The sequence below is a fragment of the Sturnus vulgaris genome, chromosome 1, assembly GCF_052056855.1.
Source record: "Sturnus vulgaris isolate bStuVul1 chromosome 1, bStuVul1.hap1, whole genome shotgun sequence".
NCBI lineage: Eukaryota > Metazoa > Chordata > Aves > Passeriformes > Sturnidae > Sturnus > Sturnus vulgaris.
The window spans coordinates 56,408,255-56,427,756 of record NC_142243.1 but is presented as its reverse complement, the minus strand read 5'-3'; the positions used below and the strand labels follow the sequence as shown (position 1 = coordinate 56,427,756).

The 19,502-nt window shown below is 35.2% G+C and overlaps 1 protein-coding gene across 3 annotated transcripts in view; it reads left to right on the top strand.

The window, feature by feature from the left end:
- CNTNAP2 (contactin associated protein 2) overlaps positions 1-19,502 on the top strand; it is a 1,082,030-nt gene that overhangs the window by 275,760 nt on the left and 786,768 nt on the right. The gene's annotated exons all lie outside the window — the stretch shown is intronic.

Below are 19,502 nucleotides of genomic sequence, written 5' to 3'. Positions count from 1 at the left end.
CTTAGGAGTATATGGAAATAATTCGTAATGAAAACCAAAACTTTTCCAAAAAGAATTTGTCAACAGTTCAAGATTTGTCAGTCTTGTCTACTAATTCTTATATCCTATATAGAATTGCAGGGGGAGTGGATTGGCAGTCTGAACTCCCTGAACATGATTTGTATGTTATTTAATGACCAATTTAATACCAAATTAAGTTTCCCCTTAAGTCATGGTCAGCATGTGCAAAGCAGTCAACCTTCTGTTTTCTCCTCTGGTCTGGACTCCATGCAAAACTCATAATGCCATAGTGAATGCTCTAAGTTGTGGGGTGCAGGATATAAGACATAGTCTGGTTGGTAGGCTGATCTCTAAGTGGACAGATATGGGAAATACATCTTTTTTCAAGGTGATACTCTTCTATAGAAAAATAAAATAATTTCAAGTGAAAAAGTTTTCAGTGAAATAAAGAACTTTGGCTTGAGAAATGTTTCAGTTGAGTTGTTTTGATTGGAGCTGTGTGAAATATTGTGTTTTTTAATTTTAAAAATTATATTCTTATGAATTTGCATTCTAGTGTTTCCTTTTTTTCCCAGATACTTACCTTTTTCAGTGCACATTTTGGTAGAATTATGCAAGTTCAGAAGTATCATTCCTAATGCTTTCAGTCAGTTTTCAAAGACTATTTGTTTGATCAACACAAGAGCTTTCTTTGGCAGACCTACAAAAAATAGCAGCTGCCATGGTACAAGAAGAGTTGCTCCCAGCATCAATTATGGCTATTAACACATCTCTTGGAGATCATGCTTCTTCAAGATCCAAGATTGTTTTTCTGGAGCTTTTCAGCAACGACAGGTAGCAGATATCTGTATGTTATTTAAACTTGCTTTCTCAAACTCATCTCTGCTGCTCTTTTTATTAAAGGAGGAGAAGAAATTATTTAATATTACTCAGGAGGGTATAGTAAGAAAAACACCACAAAGTTATTATTAGTAAACAATATAAAAATAATGCTACTATGTGACCTGTGTACTCATAATATTGCTTCAGTCATGGGCTGTCTGGTTTTTCTGCATGCAGGTTATGCCTCCACTGAAATAATGGCAAATCATATTTAGAAAGAAAATTATCTCAAAATTACTAAAGAAAACCATTTTAAAAACTTACTTTATTACCATTTCTTGAGAGCAGCAATATGTAAATGATAATAAACAGTCTTCTTGTTTTTGGAAATTGGCATTATGATCTTTAAAATTGTCACAGATTCAAACTGCAAAATTATTACATACACTTTACTGTAAGCCATCTTATCTGTAAAAGATACTGATTGATTTGCATGAATTTAAATTTGCAGATAAAATATGGACAAACGTACAACACGGATATGGGCAGTGTGAATTTTGAACATTACTGCTAAGTTCAGCTATCTCATCTACATCCTGACTCATGTCTGTAAGAATATTGTTGTAAAAACAGGGCTAGTAAGAGATGTAAAGATATCACAATGTTTTACCTTAATTATTCAAATCAGAAATACAGACTTGTTTCCTAAACAAAAAGAAGAATCGTTGTAGCTTCTCAATGAAAGCAGTTTGTTGTTTGTTTTTGATTGCAGGTATATGGAAAAAAACATGCAAAATAACTAATAAAGAGGAAAAACACTTAGTTCTAAACAGGTCCAAAGAAAAAGAAAATCAAGTAAGAGGTAATTGAGTTGAATGCCTTGGTAATTCAGCTGTGTGTTTTCCGATCCTAGTAGTGAATTCCACCTGCAAAGCTCTCTTTTAATCTCAATATTTAACACACTGAGGTACTAGCAAAGGCTTAGAGCATGAAAACAAGCATGTCTCAGGGTGATGCTGCATATGTGTCCCTTATCATGTGTTGAAGCATGAGTGGTTTTTATCAGTCATACAGCAAGTAGAAAATGGCAAAATTATTTTTCATTTTCTCCAAAATAAGGTGGGATGTTTTTCATGCACACAGCTGTAGAACTTCAAGGACTTACCCTCGTTCTTTCATCCACAAAGAGTATCAGCAACAAACAAAGGATGTTTCATCAAAGCAGGCATTCATAGTAACAAATGTGTTACAAATTCCACACTATCTACCCAACAGATCAGACATTAAATATTCAGAGTCTGACTTGGGCTGGGGAAGAGTGGTGAGTAGGAGAGGGAAGTAAAACCTTATGCCGTTGGCAGGCTACTCTTAAAAGCAAGAAGAGCTGTGAGTAGCATCCTCAAATGCAAAGTGTCACTTTGTGGCATGCTCTGTTTATACACTTTGGATTCTCCAAGGTTGTTACTAAAAAATGCAAAATACTAGAACAAATACAAAATCCAAGCAGACTACAAAAATCCCATTAATCTCTTCAAAATCTTAAAGAGTAGGAAGCTCTTTTCCCAGTGTTTTTATGCTCAAGCTTACACATTCCTGCTGCTTCATAAGCTGTGTAGTAAAGGGGAAAACTGAGGAAATCTATCTGGTTAGTCATTCTTTGCTTTGGTCTAAACAAAACTTCTCTGCTTTCAAAGTTTTTCAAAGGGTAAGTATAGAGTATCTGTAGATAATATTAGAACTTAGATACATCTACTTTAAAATGGTATAATGTCAGAGTGCATTACAGGTCTGATCTTTGGTGAATGAGACTTAAAAAGAGATTTATCTACGTTGAGGTTTTCTTGCCAAAGAATGACAAGGAAGTTGTAGTTGTCTGTGTTTTTACTTTGGCATGCTATTGAGCTCTAGCACAGAGAGCTTCAAGGCTTTGCAAGAACCTGTTAGATTTTTTTGTTATGTTTCCGATATCATTGAAGACCCAGTTCATCAAAGCCAGAAGTCTGTTTTTGTTCTAAAATCCCTCACATCTAACTTATACTGCATAAGTGTAAACAGAAATTTAAAAATGAAAATGATTCAAAAGATTTTTGATTCATTTCTTCATGTAAATCTAGAGATCTGAGACATTCTGAGATTGACAATTTTTCAAACACTCAGTTTTCCCAAAGGCAATATTGTTTCTCACCCATTCTTACCTGTAGCTTTGATAAACTACATTAACTGTAATGAATCACATTATAAGATTCAGTCTGTCTTGTCTCTGTAACAGAAGTGTTACCCTCAAGGGTATGTCTAACATAGAGGATCTTTGAATGCTGCTGATTAACTTTACCTCCACATTGTTGGATGTTAAGGAAAGCTTGAGTAAAGCATCACTTTGTAGAGAAAATAACTAAAAATAGGTGTTTTCTAAATGAAGTATTCTCTAAACGTTTGAGAAATATCTTTAGTTAGAGGATATTTTAGTACTTCCTCTTTTGTACTACTGCTTTTGCTCTACTAATCCTTTGGATATATCTCTAGTGTTCTGTTCTGAAGCACTGGATGCTGTATTTTTCCAGAGATGCTTTCTATTACAAATACATAGAAATAAAGTTTATTCATTTTATTCAGCTTTTATCCAGTTTTATTAATCAATATCTGAAAATTAGAAGGTAAAATTATATTTGGAAATTTTAATATTTTTTTATTTGAACTTTTAAAAAGAGCATATTTGACCATTTTCTTATTTATTGTATCAGTTTTCTGTGTACTCGCCATGGATAAAACTAACATGAACTTGAGAGCATGAAATGTGCAATTACATCAGAATCTTATAGTAATAAAGGAACATACTATAAACATAGATTTCAAGGATTAAAAACTTAATTCTTTCTCCTTCCTCTCTCTATATTCTCTTTCTTGCCACTGGAACTCTGATTAATTTTGAGAAAACTAAAGGGGTGTGCTCTCCTTCTCAGGTGCTAATTAACTTTGTGTTTAAAATGTAACACTTCTCCAAATAATCTTGAGCAACTTGATTTAATTAATAGACACACAGCCATTGGTATGGTTGGAGTTCCACGGCAGACCTTTTGTTCTTTTTCTTATTTTTCCTCTTAAATTTTTGAATATTTGTAGGAAACTGTTGGATATTATTGACATATATTTTGAAACTGAGGATCATCATCTCTGTCTTCCGTGCAAACTCTTGAAAAGGAAAATTAATATTTTCCACAGTATGATCCTGCTCTCTCTCGTACAGTTTGGCATAAAATTTCATCACATAGCTTTTCCTGTTCAGCTTGTGACCTGAATATAGATCGTCAGATACATAGGTTTTTTCATGAACAAACATCCTTTTTTTACTTAAACTGTACTAAGCAAAAGGTCAGATAAAAATTACAATAGGATTAAAGATGAATATGTATAACATTATATGCAAGTCTTATATGCAAGTCTTGCAGACTGCTGAGAGAGAAAAAAGAGGCTTTCACGATATCCTGGCAACTATATCCACTGGATCAAGTGGGCTGTCAGTTAAATATTGGAACGTTTATACTTTAATTGTAAGTATGTACCTATATATCTATATATAGATAGATATACAGAGAATATCAACAGATTTTAATGAGAAACTATAGTATTTAAAATTCATAGTTTTATTCACTATATCCTTTTTTCCCTGTGTCTCTCCTCTCTTCTAAGAAGAACATAATTACAATGTTAAAAGGTAGAAGTGAAGAGAAAATGTTTGAGTTTTCTTAATTTTTTTTCACACTAATTTGCATTTTAGGTTTTCATTTGTTTAGTGCATTGTTTGAACAACTACTTTCAATCACTTTTATTTGACAAATAATTTTATAAGATTAGAATAAAACTAACAGTTTAAAAGCACATCCTATGTACTTAGGAGTTTTCAGAGCATTTATAGAGTCTATAATGCCATTTGCCTGACTGCACTATGACTTTTAATAAATATTAGCCAAAATTTATCTTAAGGGGTCTATTTTGGTGTTTGTATACAAAAAATAATAAACTCTTATAACAGGTATAAATATGTTAAACATATAATGTACAAAGAGTGCCATTTTTGAGCCTTCTGGATAGCTGCCTCTCATTATTTTAGTAGAGATTCTTTGTGCTTCATAATTCTCAACACCAATCAGCAGGTTAGAGGAAGAGAGAGGATCTTCCTGCTACGTCCTTAAGACAATTCCATTTCCAAACTCAAGCCAGAAGTATTCCCATAGTCACTGAGACTCTTCATAGTCACTGATTCTCTTTAGTAAAGTATGATGAAAAATTTAAAATAGATATTGTTTAACAAAATCATATAGGCTTGCATATGGAAAGTATGCCTTTAGGTTGGATGGACTTCCATATATTTGAACATGGATGAGGAAGCTATCTTCCAGTCATGCATCAGATATTACTTATAGCTATATTTCTAGAGATTCCCTTGTTTCTCTCTGTGTGGAATAATGAATATGTTTGGCTCCAAGACACCAAAAGAAGAATTTCAAGTTATGATGATTTCTTGGAATTTTAAAAAAGCAAAAAAATCCCCACAACAAAACAAACCAAACAAAAACCCAAAGAAGCACAGTTAAACTATTATTTTTGCTTTGCTTGCTACTTCATGTGGAAATATTTCTATCATGGAGAATCTCAAGAGGCTTTTCCACTTTGTGATGCCTTGGATAGAGGCATTAGGAAATTTGACCTCTTGAAGAAAACAATGCTTAAAGAAGCACTTCCTGCTCTTTATTACAAGGAATGGCTTTCAATGACTTAGAGTCTTATTTTCATTTTATAACTTTATCATTATGCTCAAAACTGGCAGATTGGCAGAAGATAAACAGAAATTGATTAGTTTTACAATGAATATTTATTTCAGCTTCAGCTGGAAGAAAACTGCTAGTAACTACATTCTTCTTTTCAAGATAAGGATGTGCCTACTGAACACACAACATTCCTATAGCTAGATTTATGAGACATTCAACCAGCTATGAATGGATTTAAACTATGCTTTACTTTGTGTGATAGCTTAGAAAAATGTACATTTTGGAATAAACCTGATGCAGAATTCCCCAGAGGCGTTAAGAGGCTGTGGGTCTTCACAGATTTCTGTGTCTTCTTTCCCTCCATTTGTTCCAGCAGACAAGATATACTAGCATTTGCTGAGTATGCTGTTTGGATGTTACTGATAAGAGTTCCCTGCCTTGATCACAGATGTTCGTTTGTACCAAAGCACTTGTTTCAGAAGACTGTGCTATGTTTCCCTCTCATTTCGTGGCCTTAGTAAAAATGTCGCATTTTGCTCAGGGCAAGGAGTGTTGCTGCTGGAGGAGGAGTGGAAGCTATTCCACATTTGCTGATATTGAGCATTTGCTGATCAACAGCACTGCAGATAAGTTGAGGAGTTGTACCCATGCCTAATTCTGTACTGTGAAGGGCAGACAATATGTTTTTTATTTTAACTCATTTCCCGAAGTAAATATGCTGTTTCATTAGGTTTCATTTTGACAGTTCTGTATGCAGTTTTGTTGTTTTCAAACTGAGTAGGTTATTTGCCCACATATTGGTTGTAGATTATTTTCACCAGGTCCACCTAAGCTAATATTTTGACCACCTGTTGATCAGCGCAAATGATTTGTGAAATGAAACAGAAATATGCCTAATGCCAAATACAGCAAAAGTCAATTCATGATCATTGATCTTAGTCGAAATTATTCTCAAAAATATACTGCACACACAAATTTCTGAATTTTTCAATACAACGCAGACCTTACTTAATCATTCTATTACAAACACATAAAGCAGACGAGAATCCAGCTCAGTATAAAAAAGATTTACTATATTAAGAATGAAAAAATGCTGACCATAAGCATATTTAAAGAAAAGTAAACCTTTTGCTAATGAACTAGCACTTCTGCAACATCGCTGCAGGTGTAAATCCGAGTTAGCAGATTTTAATCTTTCTCTTCCTCTCTCCTGACCCACGCTGCCGGCTTTCTGAAAAAATAATCTGTAGAAATCCTTGCAAAACAATACCTGCTTCCCAGATGAGATCTTGGCAATGTAGATCAGTTAAATTCATTCCCTGCTTGCAGAAGAAACTTTGCATCTTCTGACATTCAAGAGCAAAACTCATATTCCAGAATCCACCTCTTTATTATCTGTTTATACATTCATGTCAAATTGTCACCAAGGATTATTTTGGAAAAGTCTTTATTTAGCGTATTTTTCAAAAATGCATGCAAAATATATATGCTAACATTAATAAGCAGGTAATAGATTCTGAAATGTGAAAATTTGCCTGTATAAAGAGATATCCCACCCAAACAGGCAAAATCATTGGAAATCTCAATATAATTCAGTTCTTCTTGTGAGAAGAAATATGTAAGACGAAGTAATAAAGAATGAGTGGAAAAGAACCAAGAATGAAAAAGTTTTTGAGCTATTTTCTTTTGGTATGGAATATCTTCAGGGGCAAATAATAAAGAAAAATTAATTTAAAAATTGGTATTTCCATTGATTATGATTATGTTCACCTTTCTCTTCTATGAAATAGCAGTAGATAAAATGATGATAAAGCAACATTCTGCTGACTTAGAAATCTCAGGAGGGAACTTAGAGGTGGCTCATTATTAAATATTTTGTCTCTTTCTTTGTGAATAGTGGTTTTTATATCACAGGCCATTTTCTCCCTGTTTTTATTCAGAGCCTGAAATTAGATAAAGGTGAGTGAATTTTGCTTTAAAATGAATTTCCTAAGACAAATACAAAATGAGCAACAAAAGGAAAGTCAAAGAGAGAATACCATATCATAATGTTAAAACACTGACATGTGTTCTATTTCTGTTCTCTTTCCTTTTTATAAATGCTTAGTAAATATGACTCAGCTAAGTTCCATGTATGTTTTTATTGTTATCCTACTTTTACTTATTTAGGATTACATTATGTGTGTGCAACTTTTTAGGTGAAATAGAACATGATGAACAAAAGAAATTTAAGCAGATCTGAGTGAGGAAGGGAGAGGTTGAAAATGGTATCCCTCAGTCCAAAGAGCAGCTTTCCCAAAGCTGCTGGCAAGAATAAGACCACTTCCCTGTGTTTTGGTTCCATATACTGCTGTTGCCATCAGCTTTACCTGTTTTTTTTTCCTTACATAGGTGGAAGGATTTTAAATGCATCCAGTCAGTGGAAAAATATGCATGCAGAGAGAAGCATCTCATTCAGAAATCAGAAACCGGTATAATTCTGTGGAATTTTGTTAGCACTATTTTTCCCTGGGAAAGCATGCATAATAAATTGTAGCTGTTTCAGACAGATGTATTTTCATTGGTGCCAGGGAATGAAAGACAGGATCTGCCCCACTGTGGTAGTGGCAGTCACTTCCTCTGTTCTTCATCTGACAATGATGTGACTCTGAATTATAAGCTTAAAGTGACAGACCAGAAATGTGCACAGTTTTGTTTCAGGTTCTTTATACCTGAAGAGCTTCCAGTCTTGAGTAGCCACTGTGACTTATGGCTTTCAGTCCAGGTGTTAAGAAACTCTGCTGTTTAAGTCTGTCTGATGAAAAGGTATGCTAAAGCCTGGAGATGAGATTCTTCATTTAATCTCAAGTGAACAAATTTTAGTGGATACTTCTAAACATCCTATTACTTCCTCTTATAAGGAAATGTCTGGAAAGCTTGAGGTACTTTCATTCAGAGAAGCAATTTTTACTGATAAATCCAAAATAAGTAATTTTTTTTTCAAAATAGTTCTTTAAATTCCACAGGTTAGTTAACAGATTTATATCACCCAGAGATTTATATCATTCCAGAGTGCTTTGACAAAATGAAATGTGCGAGTACTTACTGTTGCTGTAGTAGCTGTTCAAACATCTGTGTGCTGGCTCTATCTGCCACTAGATGTAAGACATTCGCTCAGTTTCTGTGAACATTCCTTTTTACCTGTTTAGAAACTGCCAGTTATGACTGTCCAGACAGCAAGGACTGTGCTTGAAATCAACAGGTTTTCATATACAGCCATGCACGATTTTGGATTTTTTAATTACTTGTCACTTGGCATAAATTTGAGTTGATGACTGGGGAGGTCAAAATGTACATGCAGAATTGTTAGTGTTCTATGCCATTCAGTTGTCTGGAATTGGATTTGGAGAGGGAGGAAGAACAACAATCTGAATAGTCAGAGGTTTCATCTACTCTTGTTGTATGGATATATGTCAAAGAGAGAAAAAGCTATTTTAATCATATCCTGTCAGTTTAAATGTAGGGCTTTTTATGCCTATTTTTCTGGGAAAATATATATAGTACTGCACCACACAATCACATTAAGTACCACACAGGAAAACCTGCAAAAGATGTTGCCATGGTCTAGATTTTGAGCAAATAGCCCAGCAAGACATTTTCATTTTCAAAAGTCAAACCTGCCATTATATTTATGGCTTTGTTTAGATTCTTTTTTTTCTTTTTGTAAATCTCCATCTAGAGTATACAAAGAAAATAGACCTGCTGTGATGTGAACCCCAAAGGAAAGATACACTGTGCCTGTAATATACTGAAATGTCAGGAAATCATTTATTCAGCCACTGGTGCCTTTAGAGGCTGGTTATAATTTGCTTTGCTGTCTGATAATGTATGTGTTTGTAGATCAATTATCTCAAGAGCTCTTTGGAGCCATAAGGTCATTTTTTGCATATTTGTCAGATACTTCCGTGCAGATGCCAAGTTGCACATTTTTCTTCCTGAACTTAATAGATCATGTCTCAAAGTAAATGAACATAGAGATTTTCTGGCAGTACTTTCAATGCTGAAGCTTTGCCATACTTTTAATGTATTTATATATGTGTATATACTGAACAAATTATAGGAGGAGTTCTACCTAAAAAAAGTAGCATGTAGTTTCTTTCAGATTGGTCATTGGTAATTCACTTGTAAAGCATCTTTATTCAAATACCAGTATTTTAATCTTGCCTGCATCCAGGTGGACAGAAGTCTTTTGTGACAACAGCATACTTTCTCTCAGTGGTCCAAGGCTGAATAGACATTCTGGAAGGAGTCTCATCCTTTATGTTGGACACAGGACTTGTGACCATCAGCATCTCTCGCCTTTCTCTTAGGACAGTAGCATCTGATATATTTTTACTATGAGTTAAGGAGATGGAAGGAAGAAGATAAAATTAATTCACAGTGTGTCAAACAGATGAAATTATTTAATTCAAAATCAAATAGTAATAGTAATTTAATATATAATTTACTATGAAACTTGAAGGCACTTTGCACACCTAAGATCTCAAAGACAAGGACAAAAGTGTAAAGGGATAGTTAAATTATATGTGATTAACTTAGGTACAGAAAGCTAAAGTGATATGTTAATATTTCCTTTTGACAGTAGAATTTCAGAGAACAGTCTTCAAAATCACTTCCAGTTTACACCAGCTTTACACTAATGTATAAGTTTACATAAATAAGCAGTGGCTTGCTTCTGATGTATATAATTGCATGACTTATACTCCAAAAGATTGATCCTTCATCCAGTGATGTGCTGAAGGATGACCTCTGGCATGCCACTACCGTGATGGCATGCTGATTGTCATCCTGAAAATGGTGCTGTCATAAATCTGATGGGCTCAATGAAAGAAGAGATGGGGAAGATTAGCATGGGAGAAAGGGTACAAGATAAACCAGTGAAGGTAGAAATGACATTGGAATCTCAGCTAATGCCTAGACTGGCAGCTAGGGCTGGCCAAGACAGATAGGACCAGAAAGCAGAACAGCTGATCTTGAGACCCTGGGATCAGCACTTTCTGCGTTTTCAGGACTTTTATTGTGGACTGGCTGTAGACTGTCCTCATGACCAATCAATTGCCATTGGTGAGGCACTTTTCACTGTAGCCCCGTCTGAGAGTGAGTAAGTTTATGTAGTACAATACCATGCTGCAATATGAGTGGGATAATCCTGGGAGGTCACTTGAAAATCAACATCTCATCTGAACTGGAAGGCAAATGTAGACCAGCCCAAAAAGCACAAAAACTGAAAACTCTGAAGAAAGAGATGTGCCTGAAGTTGTGTCTCTCCTTTGCTCAAGTAGCTTTTGTCAGCCTGTGTCAAGAACCTCCATAGCATTTTAAAATTCTCTCTTTAGGAGAACACAGATTCAATTTTCTTTCAGCAGTGGAGGCAGATGGGTGAATGTGCCTGAGACTTGTGTAGTCATGACTTGAACTGGACAGTGACATGAGGCAACCAACAATGTGAGATTGATGGTGCCAGGGAAAGAGCAAGCAAACAAAATACTAACTACTTTGATCAATAGGAATCTCCCTTGTGAAGTGAAAGCCAAGTGTTTTGTCTTGCTGCAAATGATATTTATATACTTTATCCAGGCACTTGAGGACAATGAAAGGAAAAATATGGTAAAATTCATCTATTGTCAAAATATATGTTCGCCACCTCTGATGTTCTGTTTTAGTAAGAACTTCACTTGTGAAGTTCTTTTCCATTACCTGCTTGAAATTAAAATTTGAAATCTTTATGGAGTGGATATATAAATTAAAAAGATAAGGAGAAACTGAATTTGGAAAAAAGATTAGATGGTAGTCATTACATGCAATAAAAAGACCACAGACTATATGTGAAAACCATGCAATTGAAGAACATGTTAATAGAATTTCCTTGGTGCATAATTGCTGATTGAAGTATTTTTTCCTAAGAGATTTTGGATTCTTAAACTACTAAAATTTTAAGATTAAGATTTAGATTCTAAGACTTCTAAATATTTTCAAGGGGACAGGACAAGAGGAACAGAAAACAAAACATATTTCTGGTTCTAGAAATCTAACTTTGGACTTGCCAGTTTCATCCCTTTCACAGTATGTTCCATGTATATTTATGGAGGCCACTGAGGGAAAAACAGTACCTTGTTTTGGATCTTTAAAGCCTGATGCAGCTAGCAGCTAATTGTCTTTGAGGTCCCTTGGTGTGTAGAATTTAATTTATCAAAAGAAAACTAATATGAAATAGTAAAATAATTATTAAAATGCAAATAAAAATAAATTATTAAAACACACCTACAGAGGAAAATCAAGCAGACAATGTCTAAGTTTCTGGGATGTTTCTCATTTTAATTACATTAATCCTAATTGCTACTAGACTGGTGATGGGACAATATTTTCTACTTTGTTGTAGCAGGTAAGTTTAGAGAAGGGAAGTATATGAAAATAAGATCATGGAATCCAAATTGACATCTTACAAAGGGACCTTATTTATAGAACTAATCATTCAATGTACCTAGGAGAAGATTTTCAATGTGCATTTGTAAGTTTCATAATTACACAAGTAATTCCAAATATTTTTTGTTTTACTTGTTTGTTTCTTCTGTTGTTTGTTTGAAAGTCTAATTGCATGTGCATGACTTTTATGTAAGTTTTCCATTAATTTTTGAGTCCTGAGAGTTCGCATTCTGAAAGAATTGGTTCTATCACTATCTGAGTAATATTTTTTCTGGAATATTTCATTTGTCTTAACATGGAGCAGAGACGATACTTAAAGATTTTATTTTATGACAAATTAAGTTCATAGTTCAACTACACCATGCTTATCTCCTTTAATGTCAACCAAACGCTGCCTCAGAAAATATTTGTAGCTAGAAAAAAAAATTCCATTTGAGAATGCAAAGAAGTGCAAAGAAATGGTTGTTTTCTATATGGAGGTGAAGGAATTTTAAATTTGCTCATTAAGTCAAAATTGCAGTTTAAATTCTCTTTGGGATCCTGTTTCCAGTGATTGGAAACACTGGGAACCAAGACATGGGAAGAATGGTCACAATGAGCACATGAAAGCAACAATCTTAAGATTTCACCAGGATAATACTGCTATATGTATAGGGTTTTTTTGGTTGAACCTTTCCTTTTTTTGTTTCAGCTGAGATACTCTAGATTCCTAGTGCACATACATACTAAAAAGCTCAGCTTTTAAGATAAATTTTAAAGAAAATGAAGCATTTTTAATAAGGAAAGCTTAGATTTTGAGGTTTTTAGGACTTTTTAGGAGTATTTGCCCTTTTTTCCTTTTTACTGACGTTTTTAATTGTTTTGAAATTTCATCTTATGCCTGGATGTTTTCTGCTCATAAAAAATTACTGACTTAATCCCTGTATAGCTTGAAAAACCACTGAACATTCTGTAGTTAAGCAATGAAACAGAAATCAGATATCTTAGATTAAAATGCCAAACCAGTATTGTAATGAGCCACTTTTGAATTATGTTTTTTTTTCTTTTTAAGTGTATAATGGGACATCATCCCCGCCTTTTTGTTCTGTCTCATTAATATAGCATCCACCTCAGTGGGAAAATCAATATACATATGCATTTTATTTTTAAAATAAGTAATAATGCATGTAGTTAATTAAAGCTTATATGAAGTTTTAATGCCACATACATTCTTTTATCAGAATTGCTATCTCTGCCTGCTTTATCATTCCTGCTGGGGACTTTTCTAGTATAGCAAAAAAATATTGCTTGTTGCTTTTTCTCATGCTGATCATGAATTCAATAGGGATCTGCTCCTGCTGGTAAAGGCTGCATATTTATGCTATTGATTTGTGAGGGAAAAAAGTGGAGAGGTGTTTGTATTGTGCTATAAAATTAATAAATAATGATTCATTAGGACAGCATCCTGTAGATCACGGGTGACCAGTATTTGGTATGAGGGCTGTATTTCTATTTTCTATTCTAAATGTGCTTGGGATACCACAACAGGGGAGCACTGATATTGCAGCACCTGTGAGCACTGTCCTAGTCTATGTCCTCTGGGATTTGCTCTCTTTCAAGGTGGGGAGCTGGAGCAACAGGAAGCAGGCAGCATGTCTTCTCTGCCTCCTCCCTGGGGATACTTCACTCTCCAGCAAATTTATGAGAAGATCTGTGCATATGTGAACTGGGAGTCCTCAAGTGTCAGGAGTGGGCTGAGGTGCCCTAATCTTTGTTGGCTAAGATAAGGAAATCATCTTGAGTCTATTTCATCAATCTCATTTACCTGTGTTTTTTACCACAGGTAAAATGCACTGGAGACCGTTAACCTGATATTGCTATGAAATATGAAGTTAAGAAAGAAAATGACACAACAATTTACATTCCCCAGAAAAAACAGTGGTCCCTGTTCCAAATTATCTGATTGGGCTGTAATTGCTACTGTTATTTGGAAATATTTAATTCTTTGGGGACTGTTTGGGCAATGAATGTGCCAATCCTTAATACAGCCCTAATTCAATTCTTCCTTAGGAAGAATTTAGCTGACATAGATTATAAAAATCTGAGCCTCAAGACCACAACTGGGAAATATTCAGGAGGCATTATAAAATATATTGAAGCTGAACATTTAACAGTATGTTATATGTTAAAACATAAATCATTTACAGTCTGTTTTAAATTTGGCTGTATTGGAAATATATATTTTAACTCATTTTTGAACCCTCAGAGGGCTTGTCAACATTAACATCCAGTGAGGTCTTGCAGGGTGTAGCGTGGCAGTTTCACTCATTTCAGCAATTGCTACCTCCTTTAAACTCAGAAACAGTAAATAGACTGGAGCATGTAAATCGTGGCAAAGTTGCATAAAATAAATATGAAAGCACTGATATGCCGAAAGTGGTTTGTATTAACAAAGATTTGATATTCATATGAATGACAAATCTTTGAGATCACAATATGTAAACTACATTGACAGGGCAGAAGGGAGACCTGTTTTTAGAATAAAGTACCAACTATGGACTGAAAGGCTTTAGAGATTCCAGTGTTTTTAATTCAAAGAAATGCGTTTAGATGCACAGCATCTTATGTCAGCCTTTACATGAAATGTGCCTGAGGGCACTGTCCTTGTGTTGGACCAGAACTAAAGTATAAAAATGAATGAATAGAAGGAAAATGTAGCAATATACACCAGGTATGCATACATCAAAACAAATAGCAACACTATCACTTGCTAAGATTGACAAAGGTTCCCTGTTTAAAGAACCAATTGTCACCTCTGACACAGTGACTTTTAATTTATTTTTCAGCAATATTTTCTCTATTCCCCTTCTAGACTATAAACAATATGACTTGCCCACTTCTGAATTTCAGTGCAATTCATCCTTGCAAATTACTCCTTGCTGGTGGCTTTGGAAGATAGACGGGAGACTGAATAACAGCATTACTAGTACAGTATGTCACTACAGAATAAACAGAGCAGAAGGAGGGAGACAGATTGTGGTGCAACAACGGCCAAATATTTACATTTTCTGCAGCAAAGCATAGCACAGAGGAGTCATCTTCTCAGCATGAGAGCTGAAGTTAGAAACTGAATCTTTTCAGTATAATTGAGAGACTAACACTGATATAAAATAGTGAAGGTCACCACCTTCACCTTTTCTCTTTTATTTGTAAAAGATTTGGGGTTTAGTTTGTTCATTCTGTCAGGCCTAGAGGTTATCAAGAATCTGATTCCTATGACAAGCTTACAGTTTGGAGAGTAGATAGGAACTTCACTGAAGCTCTGTGTGCTTTCTAAATGAGAAAAAAGAGAGCTTTGAGGTTTTTCAGGGTAGTAGAATTTGCTATGCTGATGAGGCATTGATGGAAAAGAAAGATTGGGAAAATTGTCAATGGAATTTCAGGCACGGGTACAGGTAAACTAAATTTGATACCGAAAGGACTGCAAACAAAAATATAATATTTGTTTTTTTCCTTCCTCCTAAAGGAAGGAAGGAACCAAATTAACTTTCTATAAATGTATTTCATGCCTCCTCTCTTTTGAACTGTTATCTTCTAACTGCACAATGTCCTATATTAAAATTTTACTCTTGCTCTTGCATGAAACTTCTTGCTAATTCATGCTTTTCCCCAGATGTGGGCTTTTGCATCCGCTGGGGTTTCAGCTGGGACTTTCATAAACATTTGTGTGAACTATCTGAAGTCTCTCAGAGGATTATATGTATAGAAATATTCAGCATGGAAAAAGAGAGATTATTCTAGTTTCTACTCTCAATTCATAATGTCCTGTGAGAGCAGTCCTGATAAGGTCCAAAACATTACCGGCAAGCTACACCAGAAATCTGAGGCAACATTTGAGGCTTTTAAGAGACATCAGCTTTCCTCAGTGTGGGCCAAGGAAGTAAAAGTGCCATCAGTATGTGATGGGCTCCTGGAGAAATTTCCTGAGTCAGAGACAAATGCAGCCCAGATCTGGTGAAATATGTTGCTTTCTTGGCTTATATTCACAGTTCGGTAGAAAACATCTTGACATCATTGTGTTATTTCTTTGAGAATGAAAACATTTCTGCCTTTGCTGTAAGCGTGTTCGTCTCTGGAGATCTCTGCCAGAAAAATAGTTCATCTCCCCACTGGCTCAGCCTGAAATGTTCACCTTTACCCATGTAAGGGAGTTGGAAATCTGGTAGCTATGATAAGGGACAGAGTGTACTAATGCAGAAACATTCAGCTTTTCTCAGCAGGAAGTATCTTGTCAATATTGGCAATAAGTAAGGTGCTAAAGATTTACTGTCAGGCGGCTGTCTTGACCACAGCAGGGTGGAAACTTGCAGCAGGCAGATGGCTGTACATACTTAGGTCACCCGTGTTTACTTTGATGAAAATGTGTAGTATTCTTAGTCTGGCTTATTACACTGAATTACAGAGGAGGCTGTAGTAAACCCAGAAAAAATGTTTTCCACCATTAACAGAGCAAATAACAGGTGAATAATTGGACATAGGAGGCATCAATGCTATTATTTTCACTTTTCCTCAGGTTTCTAGCACAGTACCCTACATTAAATTGAAAAAGTTCTAGTCATGCTGTTTGCAGTAAATAAAAATTGATTGAACAGAATGGTTGCCCCATGGTTATTGTGATCTTGTATTTCTTTTTATTAATTAAAATTTATGTCATTCAATTTGGGGCGGTGCAGTTATTATGTTTCTACAAAGGAAAATTACATCAGTTTCCTTATGCAATGCTTTTGAAAAAACTTTTAAAAGTAGCAGAGGAAAATACGTCTTTGACAGCTTGTCTGGATTAGAAATTTGACTTTTTTAAAGTGCACTAACATAGACTGCAAGTTAGTAATCACAGAATCATGGAATACTTTGGGTAAGAGGGCCGTGTAGTCCAACACCCCTACTATGAGCAGGGGCATTTTAAAATAGATCAGGTTGCTCAAAGCCCCATCTAACCTGACTTTGAATGTTTCCAGTGAAAGGGCACTTACCACCCCTTAGGCAAGCTGTTCCAGCATCTCATCACTCTCCTAGTGAAAAATCTCTCCCTTGTTTCTAACATAGATCTACCCTCTTTCAGCAAGTGCCTCTTTCAGTTTGAAGCCATTCCCACTGTCCAATCACTTCATACCCTGGTAAAAATCTGTGTAGATCTTTTGTAGACACCTCTGTAAGCTCTTTCCTGTACTGGAAGGTTGCTATGCTTCCCCAGTGCCTTCTCTTCTCCAGGCTGAACAACATTGGCTCTCCCAGCCTGTTTTAATAACAGAGGTGCTCCAGCCCTCTGATCATTTTTGTGGCCTCCTCTGGATTCCAACAGGTCCATATCCTTCTTATATTCAGCATTCCAGGTGGAGTCTCATAAGAGTGGAGTAAAAGGGCAGTGTATAAACACTAACTTCTTTCACAGAAAGAACTTTTATGTGTATCTTATTTTTTGAAACCTAGGGTAACTACAGAAACATGTAAGACTTTCTCTGCTATACCCCAAAAGTAAATACATTTGCTTATAAATCCACACTGACTACTTCCAACTACCTTCTTGTACTTACTACCTGTGTTTGGAAGTGCTTTCTAGAAGGATTAGCTGACCCACCACCTTCCCAGGGAGTGAGGCATGGCTGACTTGCCTGTAGCTGACTGGATCTTTCTTCTTACACTTAAAAGACTCTGGCAAACCAGACCAATTGAATCAAGGTGTTGAGGCTTTGAATTTTATCCATTAAGAATAATTTTTAGAATTTGATGGTGTAGAGGTAAACTTTAATTGAAAATATGCCTTTGTGCTAGTTACTCTTTTATTATTTAGAGCACTGGGGGGCTAATTCTTAATTTGCTCAAAAAAAGTACATACAGAAAGCTAATAAATTTCTATATTCATTCCATTCTGCTAGACACTACGCTATTTTTAGTGCCATTTTAATGCCATTTACAGAACAGCCATTTTACAAGGCATCTTCTGGGCAGTTACCTTAGTGTCCTGAGTTTCAAAGTGCCTCCAAGCTGCCCCAAGCACCAGCAAGTTTTTCTGAACGCCCTGAAGCAGTGTGGTACACCAAGGGACAGTTTTAATAATTCCTTCTAATTGATATATGGTTATGGGAGTCTATATGTCCTCTAAGATAGCTATGCCTCTTCTGCATTTCTGACCTACATCTGTCACTATTTTAATAATAAATTCCATGTCAGTGGTTGCTCCTAAGCAAAAGGTGCATGTAAAGAAAATTCTGTCTCTCAAATCACCTGATTTTCACATTTTAGTTATATGTGTGTTTTGCTAACCATTTTTCCAAACCTGGATTTCTTTCAAACTGGGAGGGTTCAAATAGGAAAATATCAATAATCAATACACAATACATCAATAATTTTGATGTTTCAGGGTAAAAATTAGGTTATATTTCAGAGTATGTGTGTTTCAGTTCCTTCTCTGCAGTATTTTAAACAGAATGAACAGAATTAATCCCACCTGTCCTTGAAAAACTGGATTGCTATAGGGATTATAAAAGATTTTTAAGATTTTTTTTTATTTCAGAGCATTTAAATATACTTTTTAAAATGTCATTCTGATATTGTAGGAGAAAGAACAAGTGAGAGAAGCTTGCTTTTCAGTAAATAGCAAGGGTATGATAGGTGTTTTCTAACAGCATGAAGCAAAGCACAGACCACTTTTCTTAGCCATCATGCACTTCAATCATTGATTCATGATGTTATCTGGGCAGCATGCCACATGCCATATACATTCTAGATATGGTACATGCAGGAAATTTTCTCAAAATAGAGTGCCATGTCACTCTTCTTCACTAAAATGTGAAGAGCTCTAGCGTTTGACTTTGAAGAGGTTTTCTTCTGACATAGACAGTGATTTCCTTTTCCATATGAGCTTTTTGGAAAAAACAGAAGTATTTTGTAGGCATTATAAGTTCATATCTGCCTGGAATACAAAGTGTTAATAGCACTGGATCAGTCTTGGGGTATGTGGAAAACTTTTGCAGTGCCAGCTAAATGTTTGTTTTCTTTTTAATTTAGATCATTAAACGAGTTGAAATGTTTGAATTCAGCGGTGAGGCAAGAGAAGTCCTCTTTCCTTTGGCCTTCCTACAAAGACACAAATACTCCATAGCAGCAGTAAATCATTCAAATGCAGTACAACACAGTGTAGTTGCATGAAAAATTATGAGAACTGATTCAAAGTGCAAAAAACGGAGTTAATTTAGAACAGACAAGAGGAGACATCCTTCTTTCTGTTTTTACCTGCTGGTTGTAAGATAATACATACCTGTATTCCAAAAGGAGCAGGAGACAAGCAGGGATATCTTGTTCCTTCCCGAGTAGGAGATAGAGGGGAAAAAAATGAAAGTCATAGCTTAATTTTAAAATTTGTTTGCAAAAGACTTGGAAAAGCAGGAAATGAAACTTCAATTTCTTGTTTTC